At 37.2% G+C, this 16,524-nt stretch overlaps 1 pseudogene; it reads left to right on the forward strand.

Annotated features, from left to right (window-relative positions):
* Positions 1 to 3,617: 3,617 nt before the first annotated feature.
* LOC122747951 lies at positions 3,618 to 4,506 on the forward strand (annotated as a pseudogene).
* The last annotated feature ends 12,018 nt before the right edge of the window (positions 4,507 to 16,524 follow it).

The raw sequence follows: 16,524 nt of genomic DNA on the forward strand, positions 1-16,524 counted from the left end.
TTATCCTTAGCCACAACTCTTGAGAATCTTCTTTCGAAAGAAAGAAAGAAAGAAAGAAAGAAAGAAAGAAAGAAAGAAAGAAAGAAAGAAAGAAAGAAAGAAAGAAAGAAAGAAAGAAAGAAAGAAAGAAAGAAAGAAAGAAAGAAAGAAGAAAATCTTTCTCCAAATCTAAAGTTCATTGTAAATCTATGGCTGGATTTCTTCTCATCTATCATGTACTCTAGAACTGGAGGATCTTTCCCACCACCACCACCACCATGGTTCCCATCATTTCTGCTCCAGTAACTAATTCTTCTCTACTGGTAAAAATCCAGTTGAGAGTAGCATTGATTCCTTCCTTCTTTCTTTCTTTCTTTTTTTGTTTTTTTGGTGAGGCAATTGGGGTTAAGTGACTTGCCCAAGGTCACACAGCTAGTAAGTGTCAAGTGCTAGAGTCCAGATTTGAACTCAGGTCCTCCTGAATCCAGAGCTGGTGCCCTAGGGTCAAACAGTGGGTGAGTGTCTTGTGACTGGGGCTCGATTTGAGCTCAGGTCCTCCTGGGTCCAGGGTGGGTGCTTTGTCCACTGTGTCACCTAGCTGCCCCAGCATTGATTCTTTTTGATTGAACACATAATAAATAATTTAAGTACAAATATATATCAATACAATTTATTCCAAAAGTTATACTTTGCCTTCCTACTTTCCCTACCTTACTTTCCAAGCCATACTTTCCTCTTCTGTTCTTTTTTAAAAATTTATTTATTCAAAGTTTTAGGTTCCAAATTCTATCCCTCTCTCATTCCCTCCCTCCCTCCCTTCCCTTCTCCTTGAGGTAGCAAGCAATCAGATATAAGTTATACATGTGAAATTATGTAAAACACTACCATATTAGTCATTTTATACAAAAAGCCTCAAGTAAAGAAAAAAAGGAAAGAAAGCACAAAACAGCATGCTTCAGTCTGTGCTCAATCAGCATCAGTTCTTTCTCTGGAGGTGGATAGTATGCTTCATCATTAGTCCTTTGGCATTGTCTTGGATCATTGCATTGTTTCGAGTAGATAAGTCATTAATCAGTTCATATGAGTCTTTCCAGGTTTTTCTGAAATCATCCTGCTTGTCATTTCCTAAAGCACAATAATATTCCATTACAATCATGTACCACAACTTGTTTAGTCTTTCCCCAATTGGTGGGCATTCCTTCAATTTCCAATTCTTAGCCACCACAAAGAATTGCTATAAATATTTTTTTCCTTTTCTCTTTTTCACAGTTACTATTGTTAACTGTTTCCCTCCATCCTATACCCTTCCCCATGATATTTACTTTATTATCTATCTTCTTTCACCCTATCCCTCCTCCAAAGGGATTTGCTCCTGACTGACCCCTCCCTTCTTTCACCCCTCCCTCTTTATCCCCTTCCCCTCCTATTTTCCTGTAGGGTTAGATAGATTACCCTACCCAATTGAGTGTGTATGTTAATACCTCCTTGAGTCAACTCTGATGAGATTAAGGTCTTTTGAACCTATTCTGATGAGTGTAAAGTTCATTTACTGCCCTGCTGCTCCCTTGTCTCTTCCACATACCCCACCTCTATAAGCCTTTCCTGTTTCTATCATGTGAGATTTGACCCCATTCTAACTCTGCCCTTCTCCCTCCCCCAGTGCAATCCTCTCACCTTTCAATTTTACCATAAATATGTCATCATGGGGCAGCTAGATGACACGGTGGACAAAGCACCCACACTGGACCCAGGATGACCCGAGCCCAAATCGAGCCCCAGTCACAAGACACTCACCCTGGGCATATCACCCAACTCCTACCACCCCACAAAAAAAGATAAACAAAAAATAAATGTTTTATAGATATCATCACTTCATAATCAATTCCCACCTGTGCCCTCTGTCTAAATGTATTTCTATCATCTGCCCTAATACTGAGAAAATTCTTATGAGTTAGAGGTATCATCTTCCCATGTAGGAATGTAAACAATTTAACCTTTTAACATCTCTCATGGGTGCAGCTAGGTGGTGCAGTGGATAAAGTACCAAATCCCATAAGAAATGATTGTGTTTGCTCTTTTAAAAGTTCCATTAGAGATCTCAGCTCTCCATACCACTACTATACCAGCACCATTTAAGACTATTCAATTGTGTACTTTCATGGCTGCAACTAAAAAATATGGAAAAGGTAGGGGAAAAGAATAGGAAGATTCTGATCAATGGGAGAAAGTGCTAGATGGAGAATTCTTCTTTGAAAACTTTTGGACAAATCACTGAGTTTTGTTTGCATTAAATTTCAGTATATTTCCACCAATGGAGTTATTGGGTTAATACCAAGGAAGTCTTACTTTTTAGGGGAAAAAAGATGTCCATTGTCAATTTATAAATGCCATACAGAGAATCTGATGACTTTAAACCCAGTTCCCCCATCCTTATTCTCTTCTCACTCTTCTAATTCCAAGACACTGCTAATTTTTTCATTAGTCTTTTTCCATACTTTATTTATTCCTCTTCTTTTAATTTCATGTGTAGATATCCCTCATTCAAAATGTTCTGCTCTTAAGTCTCTTTACTCTCTATATCTTTCCCCTTAAGGATCACATGACCCTCCAGCTACACAATTATTACTAATTGTCATATGGGTCTCAAAAGTCTTTCCCAACCTCTTACATGAGTTCCAATCTCAAATCTTTAACTTCCCACCAGATATTTCCACCTATATGTCCTAATAACTACAACACAATATATCTATGACAAAACTTCTCATCTACCTATATTCCCAGCTTCCAAGTTTCTTTGATGGAACTATCATTCTACTTGTCTTCCAAGCTTGAAATTTCAGAGGCAGCTTTGATCCTTCCCTGTCTCTGACCTCCTCACATTAAATGAATGTAAAACACCATAGGTTCTAAAACCTCACTATCTTTTACATAGATCATGTAAAATATAATGGGCTTTTTGTCAACTCCCAAAGGCTCCAACCAGAGATTAATCTAGACTGATTGAATTAAGTGAAACTGACTGAGAGTGATTGACTTTGCTGATTAACCTACTTAAAGTTAATTAAATAGAAACCACACCTGGCCAGTCCTCAATAGGGTATTGTTCTCAGAAGTTAAGGACTTTGAACTCAACAATAAGACCACCCTCAAGTCCAGTGAACCAATGGATTTAGGTGATGCTGAAGGACAGCCTCTTCTAGGGGAGGGAGGCAAGAAGTAGGAAGGACTGCTTGCCTTTCTGGCTCTGGTCCTAGAACTGGCTGTTGGTAGCAGAAGAAGAAGGAGGCGAGACTGAACTCTTAATCTCTCCTCTAAGGTAGATAGGCTTTCCTATCATTCAGAACTCCATGTGTTCTCTCTTTATTCTTTAATAAATGCTTAATGCTGGGCTCAGCACTCTGTGACCTGGGATTGGTGTCATTCTCAGCTTGCTGGAGCTGCTATCCCAGAAAGCTCTTCTATCATCTGCCACCACCACCACCCCACCACCCCACCCCTGGCTCCTCTCCTCTCCCCCATCTAGTTCCCACATGGTCTGTGATATTTGGACTAATTTTTCAGGGTGAGGAGAGGGCAGGCCTTGGGGGGGGGGGGAGGGAGGCTTGCTTCAGAGGAAGAGCTGCCTCGAGGAGCTCAAGATGATAGAGGCACTGGTATCAACTGAAGCTCAGAAATTGCTGCACCAGTTGATTGTTCTGTTGGAACAGGAGTCCAGATGTCAGCCAAAGGTCTGTGGCTTGAGACTAATTGAATCTGCTCACAATAATGGCCTTCAGGTGACTTCAAGACTTAGGGACTTTAAAGTTAAAGACCTTCTTAGCCTAACTCAGTTCTTTGGTTTTCACACAGAGACTTTCTCTCTAGCTATGAATTTACTGGACAGATTTCTATCCAAAATGAAGGTACAACCCAAACATCTTGGATGTATGGGATTAAGTTGCTTCTATCTGGCTATGAAATTGACAGAAGAAGAGAGAAATATCCCATTAGCTACTGATTTGATCCAAATGAGCCAATATAAATTCACAGTTTCTGACCTGATGAGAATGGAAAAGATTATATTGGAGAAGGTGAGTTGGAAAGTCAAAGCTACTACTGCCTTTCGGTTTCTATAGCTTTATTATTCACTCATTCATGAAAACTTACCATTTGAAAGGAGAAAGAACCTGAGTTTTGAAAGATTGGAAGCTCAGATTAAGGCATGCCACTGTAGAATTATGCTCTCTAAAGCAAAGCCTTCTGTATTGGCATTGTCTATAATTGCACTGGCAATTGAAGCACAGAAATTTATAGAATTGACAGAAGGAGTAGAATATATTCAGAAACATTCCAAGATAAATTAGAGATCTGACCTTCTGGCAGGAACTTGTAGCAAAGTGCCTAACTGAATACTCTTCAGACAAGTGTTCTAAACCAAATGTTCAAAAATCGAAGTGGATTGTGTCTGAGCATACTACATGCTGGTTGAAGCATAGTTATTACAAAATCACTCATCTTCCAAGAATCCCTGAAACTAGATCTTCATAGGAATTTTATGGTTAACTTCAACTCTTTTGAAGGCTTATTTCACGTTAAAACTGTGGACTGCAATAGTAGAATGGATTTAAGCTGTGAACACTGAAACACAGCAGCTAGGTTAACATTGATGTTTTCAGACATGAGGGGAAAACAGGCTATATAGTTGGAAATTGGTTATGTGTGCTGCAGTTGGAAATGTGTTCAGAACTAAATTATGATCCTCTTTGAAGCATGTTTATAAAAACTAAAATTCAAATGTGAAACCCTAACATAGAATAAGGACGGGAGACTATACTGTGAATTGACAGTTATTGATTCTAGGCAGTATTGACATCAAGGTGTGATTGACTTTGATTGATGTTATTTGAATTGTGATGCAAGCTCTCATCAGATCAGCTTCTGAAAATGGTATGATACACTTTAATATAGTCAGGGTTACTAGTCTGAGGCAGTATAAACAACCTCATTAAAGCCTTATACAACTCAGAAATCCAATAATTCTCAAGATTTATTTTTCTTTGGCATATTTTTCATTGAAATTTGATTATAAAATTCCATTAAAGTTGAAGACAAACATGTTAAATTTAAGTGATCTTCAACATTATCCTAGGGAAAAAGTGGTATGGAATACTAAATTTTATACAGAATGATTTTTATTTAAATATCTAGCCCCTTAGGAAAAATTAATTTCTATTTTGTTAAGCAACTCGTAGTCAGCCAATATGAAACCTCAGCTTTGCCCTTCTAAAACAATATATGCTAATGCTAACAACAGAGTTTTTAAATGAAGATTACTGTTGGTATGAAACCGGACTGTTAGTATAGAGCTTTGTATTTAAAAGCAATATATATGGGATATGCTAATGTCATAATGCTCCTGTAACAATTTGACTAGGACCAAAGTCAGTTGTCCATCCAGATTCAAGTGAGCAGCAATTTAATTGACTAAATATGTGGTAGTCAGAGCACTTAAGGCTAGATGTAGGTTAATGAATCTAAATTGACATAGTGTTGGGAAAGCATATAGTCAATCAGTGCAATATGTAGTTTAACTTCCACAATAGCTATAACTAGTTCAAATTTTCTGTTGGCATCATTTTGTAAGGGGAAAAAAACAAAAAACAAAAAAGTTCCCTTTAAAGATAAACCAAAGAACCACAGTATGTCTCATATGTCTTATTCTTCATTTTGTAAAGTGTTTTGCAGATGCACTCTTCACTTACTCCTAAACACCTGATTCATTGAATAATTTCCTTTCTAATCCATCAATGCAAACTTAAGTTAGCTGAAGGAACCTAACAAAGTACCATTATGTTCTGGTACTAAGAAAATGACTTTTCAATAAAGCTACTGAAATGCAAAAATAAATAGATGGATGGATGAATGGATGAATAAGTAAATAAATTAATAAATCAATTAATGAATAAATGAATAGATAAATAAATAAATGCTTAATGCCAAACTTGGTGCTAAGGCTTCTAATTTTAAGTAAACCCTAGCTAGTTTTCCCTAAACTGGGAACAGAAAAAGAGGTGATCACACATTAGATTTTACTCATCATAATCATCTTCTTTTTCTGCCTTCAATTTTCTTAATCCCTTCTTTGAAAAGGACTCTCACCTGCCTTTTTTTTTTTTGCGGGACAATGGGAGTTAAGTGACTTGCCCAGGGTCACGCAGCTAGTAAGTGTCAAGTGTCTGAGGCCAGATTTGAACTCAGGTACTCCTGAATCCAGGGCCAGTGCTTTATCCACTGTGCTATCTAGCTGCCCCCTCACATGCCATTTTTGATGTGACTAACTTTAGATCTTCACTTTTGAAATTCTTGAAGAGATTTTCTCTTCTTCCTTTAGGATTTCTATTTTGGTCTTTAAAAAAAAGTTTCTCTCTCTCTCTCTCTCTCTCTCTGTGTGTGTGTGTGTATGTGTGTGTGTGTGTGTGTGTGTGTGTGTGTGTGTATAAAGTTGCATGTTCAATTCATAGATTTGTTCTTTTTTCTTTTGATGGTGAAAGTACTTCCAACTAAAATTTACCAGAAATCCTGCCATACCTCAATCAAAAAATGTATGTTTTTCCTCATTTTTGCCATGGTTTGTTGAAATTATCTATTTATGGCTTTTTTCCTTTGACTCACCAGTTTAATACTTAATTGGCCCATTATTTCATTTCTTGCATTGGTTAGTAAAATACATTTTTGATACTTTAGCTTTTCTTATTTTGTGAAGTTATTAAGCCTAATACATTATCAAATTCTATAAGTGTGCCAAGCAGCCCCAAGAGAAGCACATTCCATTTTATTCCCATTCATTAATTTCTGGAGATCTATTATACCTATCATTTCTAAAATTCTATTTTCTGAGTTTATTTCTTTTTGATAGTTTGCATCTAAAGTGGATACCCTTAGGTCTCCAACTACTAGTTTTACCTCTTATTTCCCGCTATATTTCATTTAGTTTTTGTTTTATTACTTAGATGCTATGCCATTCAGTGCATGTGGTAGCTGCTGATATTAATTTTCTATAGTACCTTTCAGCATAATGTAGTTTCCCTGTCTTTTTTTAAATAACTTTTTTTATTTAATGGTTGAATTTCTATGTTATGGGTATGTTTATTGTAATGTTTATTGCTGGATTCTGTTTCGATCTCCAAGTGTGGTGAACATAAGAGTCAGTTCTGATAGCCAACCAGAAACAGCCTGATAGCTAGAAAATTCAATTGATTTTTGTGGTTTTGGCCAAGAATGTTTCATTTTTCTCTTAGTTCTGATTACCTAAGCTGATGATGAAAGGAAACTATCAATCAAAGTGTGAGAAAAAAATTACTGATAATGGATTTCTTGGGAGTCACAGGGACCCAGTCTTAGCTTTCTCTTTACCTCCACATGCAGGTTTAGTTCAGTAAGTAAAGAAATTAAAATCATGCCTATATGAAAGTGCCTTTGCCCTCAGGAGGTGTGTCTTTAACTAGGCCATGACCTTGTCACAGGAGAGCTCATTTTAATATGGGCCACCCTCACATCATATCAACCAATGGAATTGAATGATTCTAACCAATTAGCTTTGATCAGTGTGTAAGAGCCACCTCTATTGGAAGAGGAAAAAGCCTGAGATTGCAAGGTGAAGACCATTCTGGGTGGCACTCTAGGCCATATTGTCTCTTCCATTATCAGGTAAATATCCTGATTGTTGTTGTTCAGTTGTTTCAACTCTTTATGTCCCCATTTGTGGTTTTCTTGGCAAAGATACTACAGTTTGCCATTTACTTTTCCAGATCATTTTACACATGAGGAATGGATGCAAATAGGGTTAAGTGATTTGCCTATGGCCACACAGCTACTAAAAGTTTGAGGCCAGATGTGAACTCAAGAAGATGGGTCTTCCTGACTCCAGACCTGGCAGTCTATTTACTGTACCACCTAACTTCCCCCCTGCCACTTTAATGCTATACATCTCTGGATATCCTCAGAGCTTAGCACAGTGTCTCATATAGTTAAGTGCATAATGAGTGTTTGATGACTGACTCCAGTTATAGGTAAGCGTTTGTCCTATTCTCTTTCTTTTCCTTTGCAAAGGGTGGAGTGAGAGCTAAGTTGGGAAAAATTATAATATGATGTGATGGGAAGGAGACACAATCATAGCAATAAATGGAAATGAAAGTGACTCACCTATAAAATGCAGGGCTCTAGAGGCATGGATTAGAAAGCCAAATTCAATGGTTTGTTACTTTAAGACATACTAGAAACAAAAATCTGCCCATATGTTATAGATCACTGGCTATTTATTAGCAGAAATCAAAGGGAATAAACATTTTTTCTTGCTATCTATGACACCTTTTAAAAATATAAGCATGTTCTAGTACATAAAAAGTATACAGAAAAGAAGAAATATTAGACATATCCATTTACTGACAAAAAACCTATGCTCCACAAAGGTATGAAGAATGGATTCTAACTCAAAAGGAAGACCAAATAAAATCCTAAAGAATTCATGGTTCAAAAACACATCATACAAGTAACTTTATAAAGGAAAATTATAAGAAGACAATATCCTGAAACAATTGGGATGTATCCAAAGTGAGTCTTAAGGGGGAAAATTCAAAACTCTTCTGTCTGCAACTAGCATAAAAATCCTGAATAAAAAAATTTGAGTTTGTGAATAAAACTAAGCAGAAGCTATTGTTTTGAAAGACTAATAAGATAAATAATTAGGTTATTCCAAAGAGGGAAACCAAACAAAATTAAAAATGTAAAAAATAAAATTCATAAAACATGCAGGAGATGGGAGAGACACACAGGACTGAGCACCAGATCTGCACTCGATTTATGATTTCTAATAATAGTTCTGTTATTTACTCCCTTGGGTAACCTTTGCTGTTCTGGTGTGTCAGACTTTTCAGGAACCTATTTGGGGTTTTCTTGGTAGTGGTTTGCCATTCTCTTCTCCAGCTCATTTGACAGAAGAGGAAACTGAGGCAGAGCTAATTAACTTGTCCAAGGTCATAAAACTAATAAGTATCTGAGGCCAGATTTGAACTCATAAATATGCATCTTCCTGACTCCAGGCCTGGCACTCAATCCACTGTGCCAACTAGCTACCCTGTGTAACCTTAAACATCTCAATTCTCCTCTTGACAATTGTACTTTTGTATTATAAATGTAATAAATGGTTTGAGGTGTAAAACCAAGGGATAGAAGAAAATGTCATTAGCAAGAGAGAATATTAGATGTTTCATTGAGGTGGCAAGTGAGTTACTTTTAATCACCAGGAAAAAATACAACAGGTGAATAATAGAAGTCCCAAACAATGCGCTGAAAAGAAATGGGTTCTATTACAGATACAAAGCATATAGGTGCAAATTTAACAAAAATGTTATATAGGAGAGGCCCAGAATTATCCAGAAACTTTTCCACACTGCATACAATAACATTTTATTGTTATAAGCTGCCAATCTCATGAGTGATGATAATAACTTAAAGGATGGCAATTGTTGGAGTAATTCCCATACTTAATCCTCTTTAGGATTGAAATATATCAAGTTCTGAGAAGAAATTGTCAGACATTCTTTAGAGCTGGAGATGGTATAAGTAGCAAGCATCTCTTCTGAAACAGTCAGGAATAAATGTGATTTTCCTCTTTGCTTCTTCAGAAAATTGATTGGGTTTACAGTTTTTCACATGTAGAGATTCTGTAGAGAGAAAAGTTATTTTTTTTAATCTCCCCAAAAGTTGGAATTTCTATCCATATCCTAAAGTGACAGGTTGTCCTCGCTCAGGCTCCCTCCTGAACTATCTAATATTGGTTCACAGGAAAATGGGAGTGTTCAGAATCATAACCATGTCTTAATGATGTGACATTGATAGGAAAGGACTAATATTCCTAGATCTGCATTAATCTGCTGAAAAGGTTTTCTTTAACCATATTTTCTCCTCATCCCCACACTTGAGATGGAATGAACCCAGATGTTTCGTCTGTCTTTGCCAACAAATAGTTCTTCCCTAAACTTTTGAATACCTGAATTCCTCTAGATGCACTAAATTAAGCAATGAATTAAAACTTGGTCTTCATGAGTTCCAGTTTTCAGTTAGAATAAATCTTCAAGGTCATCAATTTATAACCCATTCCTGAAAGTCTTTCCCTCTGCAGCACTCCTGAAAAGTAGCCTTCCAGCCTCTGGTCTAAGAGCTATGTGGAGGGGGAATCCACTACCCTCAGAGGCAGCCATTTCCCCTCTTTTACTCAGATTTTAATTATCAAAATTGTTATTGATATCAAATCTATATTTCCTTTTCTTCAATTTCTACCCATTGCTCCTCATTCTGCCCTTTGGCAGAACAAACAGAGTTGTAGTGTCATTTTGGGCATTTCCCCACTTTTTTCTTGTCCAGGCTCAATATTCCCAAGTCCTTCAATTAATCCTCATATGGCAAGTACTCAGAGTGCTTTACCTTTATTATGCCCTCCTCTGGAGGATCTATGGCCTACCAATGCGCTTCCTAAAATGGGGTGCCCAAAATTCAACATAGTACTCCAGATGATAGAGAAAGTACAATGGAACTCTCTCTTCCTTATTCCCCAATTGCATAGTAAGTGAATTCATTCAATATACATATTGATTCTCTCTCAAATATCCTAACCATTCAGTTCATCAACCTACTCACTTCTCATGAGCTATTATTTCACAAAAATGGTCATGGTCTTGATCTTGGATTAACCCACAAATGTACCACCTCCATGTTCAAGACTTCTGAAATCCCCTTATCTGACCTCAATGCATTGGCTTTTCACCTCTCCTTTCACTTTCCTTCATATTAGCCTATTCTTCATCCTGACCAAGACCTGAAATCCCTTAATTCCTTAATTCTCACACAGACAATTTCCCCTATACTAGCCACTCTCTCTTTTCTTCTCATCTTAACAACTTGGTAAACCAATTCAATTCTACAGTCTTCTCTTGAATATAGTCCTCTTTACCATATCAATAATTATGTACAGCTAAGCTGCAGCCTTCAATAACTCCCACCATTTTTTGCCTTCACTTCTCACATACTGCTGAAATAAAGAAAAATCACATAACTATTGTGACTGGGTCCACTACAAATTTATGTTATATGCCTTAAACTTGACCATCACCTCTGCTAGGTAATCCTAACATCCCTCATTTACCTGATCTCTGTCCCCTATTCCATAGTGGCTCTATGGATAAGAGGTCTAATTTTTTTAAGAAAAAAAGAGACCAATTGATCTGGCTCAAATTAATGGGTCTTTGAGGATAGAGGAAGACTTAATTTGTGCATACTAAATTTTCTTAAGAATCTTTACCCATTATTGTTTAATGTTTTTTTGTGTCTGTACTTGTTGAATGCTATTTGTGTTAAAATGTGTGTGTCCCTTGCTATTCAAGCTAAGTTCCTTATCTTGCACTCAGCAATCCTTTCTGCCACTCAAAGCAGAATTGTCAGAAAGGTAATTTGCGGGGCAGCTAAGTGGTGCAGTGGATAAAGCACCGGCCCTGGATTCAGGAGTACCTGAGTTCAAATCCGGCCTCAGACACTTGACACTTACTAGCTGTGTGACCCTGGGCAAGTCACTTAACCCCCATTGCCCCACAAAAAAAAAAAAAAAGAAAAAGAAAAAAAAGAAAGGTAATTTGCACAAGGAGGCAGTTAGAGAGTGACTATAGCTCAATTTTAATTATCTGTTTTCAAGAAATTGATTGGAGAATTGATCTCCAATAATAGATATTTTAAATCCAGGTTTTATGAACCCCAAAATCAAGGTCAATGAAGTTCTATTTAAATTTGGGGAACTATCTGGCTACTCAGTCACCAGTGTTTATCACCATATAAAAATGAGTTTATTGATAATAATGGTGTGATATTGAAATGCTAATAGATAAGGTTAAGGTAAATTGAAAATTTTACCATTTGGGAATAATTCCAGTTATAATTAAATTTATTCATCTTATTTATTTATTGTTTGGGTTTTTTTAGTGAGGCAATTGGGGTTAAGTGACTTGCCCAGGGTCACACAATAAATGTTAAGTGTCTGAGGCTGGATATGAACTCAGGTACTCCTGACTCCAGGGCCGGTGCTCTATCCACCTAGCTGCCCCTTATTCATCTTATTTTAAGTGAAATATGTCTTCTAATAATATGAGTGAGTTTTTAAAGTTGGGGTTTATTTTTGAGATTTACATCAAGACAAAGTGTTTAATAATTTGGATCTGGAAATATGTTAATCGTAGGTTGGGTTTTTGTTGTTGTTGTTGTTTGTTTGTTTTTTTGGGGGGGTTGCATGGCAATGAGGGTTAAGTGACTTGCCCAGGGTCACACAGCTAGTAAGTGTCAAGTGTCTGATTTGAACTCAGGTCCTCCTGAATCCAGGGCTGGTGAATTACTGTACCACCTAGCTGCCCTAATTGCATGTTTTAAAAGTAAGTTACTTTACCAATCTGTAATGTGAATATTTGATAATTATAGAGTATTCTTTGGGGCTATAAATTGTTTTAGATGCAACTGTTAAAAGATTATCAAATACTTGAAACTGTTCCTTTAGAAATGCAGCATTATTGTGAATTCACAAAGAAGTGAACACAAAGTCAAGAACCTCTGGGTTCAAGTTTCCCCTATGGGATACTCTGCAGTTATAATAAATGTATGACCCTGGGAAAAAATCACTTGGTTTCTAGGTGTTAATAGCAAGAACAAATTTTAAAATTCTGAAAACTGTAGATCTCCCTAATATGCCTGAGAAACTTGCTCCATTTAGCATTGGTACTGTTTCATAGTGTTTCTCAATAACTGTTAAGCAGTTACTATTGAAATAATTATATTAATAACAGTGTGGTATTTAAGAACAACTTTGTTTAAACTTTGTTAAACTTTTACTGTTTTTTTTCTTTAAGTTTAAGTTATTTCAAGATTTCATACCCCTAGCAATAAAAATATGTTGGCTTTGTATGTTTAATAACTTTTAATTAATAGATGCTTGAGTAAGTTTTGTTTCGAAATAAGATATTCAACTAGAATTTGTTTTACTATCTGTTGTTTTTATTAAAACATTTATACTGTTTTAATCTTTTTTTTCTTTCCTTTAATATTCTATTTCATTGTCAGGATTACAAACTTCCATAGCATTAATCCACTTTTTAAATATTGTCTTAACTATTAATGGTATTTTTAGGCAAACTGAATTTCATACCAAGTGTGACTTATCAAAGCCGATTTTAACGAGGTATAATTTCTTACTTTTCCCTGATATGTATGGTTACTATTACAATTAATTTCTAAAGAAAATGTAAAAAGATGCACCTCCCAACCTCCTAGGCTGTGACTTTCACTGAATATACAGAACTATGATTTAGTTCTCTCCCCATAATGATATCCATCTCTTTCTGAAAAGTACCTTACTTTCCCCTATACCTTGACAGCCCCCATCTTTATCTGCACTTCTCCACCCCTGGAAGAAGTTACATCCTATTAACTCTTCTGATATTGGAAAGGTTCTTAGTACCTCTTCAATCCAAATTCCATTGGACCCTCTAAACCCCTTCCTTGACTCTCACAGTATTTCCTTTCCAGAGGCAATTGAAATCAAACAGAGCTAAGGATGTTTGATCCTGGCTGTTATTTTTATGCCTCTGCTTTTTCTTTTCTAGCAGATTTCTATAATCAGAGCAAGTAGCAGTAGAAGTAATGAGCACAATGCAAGTATGTATGATCTTATTGGTTTTAGTCTAAATGTGTGGTCACTTGATATGCCAAACACTAGGTATGTTAATATTCAGATTTGTCATCTGCCTGCTGTAATGATTGGAATGATGCCACCTCCTGGAGAGCTACTTTAGGAAAGCTCTGCCTTGAGGAGAAGGCTTATGAGGGCAAGCCATGCAGTGAGGTCCTTGGCTTCAGGAAGTGACATTTGTTTGTGGGTGCTATCAAGGCTACCAGCCAATTAGCTTGGAGATTTGTGTGCATATGGATGGGATGTTGCCAGTTTCACAGGAGGCTTGTGGTATGAAGGAGGTGTGGCTCTGGCTTTTTTAGTCTGGACTCTCCTGGAGAGTGGAGTTAAAATGCATTCTCCCTTTGATAGATAGATGAATCTAGGCTTTTCTCTCTCTCTTCACCAAATTCTTATTCTCCTTAATAAATGCTTAAAAGTCTAAACTCTTGCTAAAGCTTATAATTTATTGGCGACCACTCTTTAAATTTTAGATAGTATAGCTATAATTTTAGCCCCTTATACTACTAATGTTTATACAGTTAGATTAACTGGGTATCTTTTGGTTTAGAAAAATATGAAATTCTTCCCCTTTGCAAACAAAGGGAGGATCTTAACTGAGACATAGTTATGCATTAAAGAAAGAGGAATATAGATCTCAAAAGAATTCTCCTGTGAAGCAGGGAAAAGAGATTCTGGACTTACTTGAGACCATAAATTGGCCCAGTCACATCTCTGTTATGCACTGCCAAGGGCACCAAGCTATCAACCCCATAGCTCAAGGGAATCATAGGGCAGACCTTGCTGCTAAATCAGTTGCCAGGTCCATTCACCTGTCTACCCTAGCCCTGGTTCCCTTGCACCCTATTGGGCTCCAAGGTATCTCCTCTTCCTATACCAAGAAGTTGTTTATAAATCTTTAGTGTTAATTACCACCTGCTTAAGCCCATATGTTACCTTGGGTTATTTGGATCCCAGAGTAAGAATCCTACTCCCTCTTCTCATACTAGAGTCAGAAGAGGAACCTAGGAAAATTTTCTTTGGTGGGTCCATAACTGCTGCCCTAACTATCCCCTGGTTTGGATATCCTGAACATGAAGCTGTGCTTACAAATTTAACTCTGGCCATAGAATAAATCTCTAATTCCACTACATTAGGGTTAATAGAATTGGAAGAGTCCTCAAATTCTCCGACAAATGTGGTCCTGGACAAATCAGATTGCCTTGAACTATCTGTTGGCTGGGGAAGGTGGAGTCTGGATGGTCCAGAACACCTCCTAATCAACAATTTTTGGAAGGTCAAGTTCCATGTCCACATGAATGGCTGAAACTTTTTCAAATCGGTTTGTTCCATCCAGTTTGTCATGGACTTTTTGGATTTATTCTGTATTAAGATCCCTGTTGCCCCTTGGTCTGTTAATCATTTCTGTCTTTTGTTGTGGTCCTTGCATTTGTAATTCTGTCTCCTAGATCTCCCTCAGCTCATAGACCCCCCCCCACCCCTTCCTCCACCCCCATGAGCCCTACTTCTCCCTCAATCAGCAGGAAGTAGATACAGAGGAAATGATCTTCGTCCCTTTTCCCAGGGTATATAAAAAGGGTGGGGGGAGTGATGGGAGGCTAAAAAGGGTTAATGGAACACCTAAGATCTGAGCTCTGACTCAAGCTCTAAAATGGGCTAATAGATAACTTACCAACTATAGCTAAAAGGGGCTAGCAGATTACTTAAGACTTGGGTTCTTATCAATAGTACCTAAAAGGGTTTATAAATGAAGGTTTGTCTTATCAATAGTACTGTAACCAGAGGGTTCGAGTCCCCTATCAACCAACACCATCAACAGAAACAGTAACTAGGGACCATGACCATTAATAGCCATTAATATTCCAGATGACAGGACATCTAGAAACCAGACCTTAAAGTAAAGAGATACTAAAAACAGAGAGACCCTCTGGCTCTGACAAGTCTAAGCATGTCTTTATGAACATACATAGAACAAAATGTGTCCTTAGGTTCACCTTATGACCTGTAAACCCCAAAAACACACCCCTAGAGAAAAAGCTTGGAGGATGTCTTAGGACCCCAGGAAGTCCAAATTGGGATAAAATTTCCCATGACCCTCCCACAAGGAGGAGATTAAGATAATGAAGAGAGAACCTATTTTTCTCACTATAAATATAATCATTTTTCCTCTCCCTATTTGAGACACATATTCTTGGTGTCTCCCTGTGGCCTCACAGTATTTGGGGGGGGGGGGCAATGAGGGTTAAGTGACTTGCCCAGAGTCATACAGCTATTAAGTGTCAAGTGTCTGAGGTCACATTTGAACTCAGGTCCTCCTGAATCCAGACCTCACAGTATTTTAATAAAACTTGGGAAATTGAGTCACTGAGTCTTGTAATTCTTTGGAATGCCTCACAATCAATTTGATCAATTAAACCCATCCCCCATATCACACCTACTATATACCAGGTATTGTGCTATACTTTGGATACACACACACACCACCACCACCACCACCACCACTACCACCACCACCACAACAACCAGCAGCAGCAGCTACAAAAACAACAACCAAACAAAAATAACTCCTCTATTCTGGTTTGTGCTGAAGGGCATTGCACCAGGTACCATTGAAGGAAACAATTAAATCAATCATTCAATCAATTAATAAATATTTATTATGCATCTGAAATGGGTCAGGCAGTGTGCTAAGTGCTCTTGATAGAAAAAGAAGCAAAAGAGGGTCCCAGCTTTCAAGGAGTTTATAGTCTAATGGGGGAGAAGACATGCAAACAAATATATACAAA

The sequence above is a fragment of the Dromiciops gliroides genome, chromosome 3 (genome assembly GCF_019393635.1).
Source record: "Dromiciops gliroides isolate mDroGli1 chromosome 3, mDroGli1.pri, whole genome shotgun sequence".
Classification (NCBI taxonomy): Eukaryota; Metazoa; Chordata; class Mammalia; order Microbiotheria; family Microbiotheriidae; genus Dromiciops; species Dromiciops gliroides.